This window comes from Homalodisca vitripennis, unplaced genomic scaffold (genome assembly GCF_021130785.1).
Source record: "Homalodisca vitripennis isolate AUS2020 unplaced genomic scaffold, UT_GWSS_2.1 ScUCBcl_41;HRSCAF=740, whole genome shotgun sequence".
In the NCBI taxonomy this organism is placed as follows: Eukaryota; Metazoa; Arthropoda; class Insecta; order Hemiptera; family Cicadellidae; genus Homalodisca; species Homalodisca vitripennis.
This window is the reverse complement of record NW_025776171.1, coordinates 115,439-116,570: the sequence shown is the minus strand read 5'-3', so window position 1 is coordinate 116,570 and position 1,132 is coordinate 115,439.

Sequence of the window (1,132 nt, the reverse complement as noted above, 5' to 3'; positions counted from 1 at the left end):
TATTTCAACAACATAATTACCTTGTTGTTTACTTATTTGGTTATTTATTTTAGGTCTTATACACGCCAAACTGTTCATGCTCAACTAAACAAATCAAAGTTAATTTTTCGTATAGTAGTTATATAGAAAATATGTTTTTCTACCTCAAGAGTAACCACTACCTTTCAGCCATGAATTATATAACTATTGTCATTAAAATTTACGTTTAAAACATTTATCCAGAAAATAACCTAACTTATAGTTGTAACTAATTACTTGTAAGGGAAAGAAACAAAGTTTTTGTGTTATCAAGTTTTATACTAATATTATATTTCGTACTTATGAAAAATAAAGTTACTAATAAAATATGTTGTTCTGTATTCCTTTAGGAGGCATTATGTTATTTACATAATAGATATACACTTGAGTTGTCATTCTGTCAGCAGTGCCACAATATTCCTGCCGGATGTCACCCTCCCCACCGCCATCTCACAGACAATCAGGTGGTATTTACATCACACTCAAGGGCTCTTGTGTCACTTGCGGAGCGTATTATCATATTTTATATGGGAAGGGTTTCTGTCCCTACACTAAACACGCGTTGTTCTCAGGTTTCCAGGAGTATATGATTTACCCGAAACAGAATTTGTGAGTGAAATGAAAAGTGAGGCGTTAACATATGCTTTATGTCCAGCGGGATAAATGATTTATCCTGGCAAATAAGGTTTTATTAGACCGATACAAATCTATAACTCAAATAAACTTCAACTAAGTAAGGTGAACATATACAATAGCTCCGACAACTTGGGCTGATTGAGTATTGTTCTGCTTTTGAATAGTTCTACAGAAAATCATTTGCAAAGCTGCTCCAGCTTCCTCTCATTTTGTTGATAGCCGCTCCTGGTTTCTAAGATATTTTAGACTATGTCCGTAAATTATGACATCAAACTTCATCAATGGTATGTCTTTCTTAGTTTGCCGTCTATCTGTTTGAGATGTTTAAAACTAGCTGTATATCGTTCAATTTAAGAAAGGTGTCAAATTCAAACTTTACAAAATTTGTAGTTTTACTAAGACCTGTTCTTAAAAATGTATCATAAATAAAGTGAGTGTTTCAAAATGGTAAAGTAAATGTACAAACTCAAAAACGGAT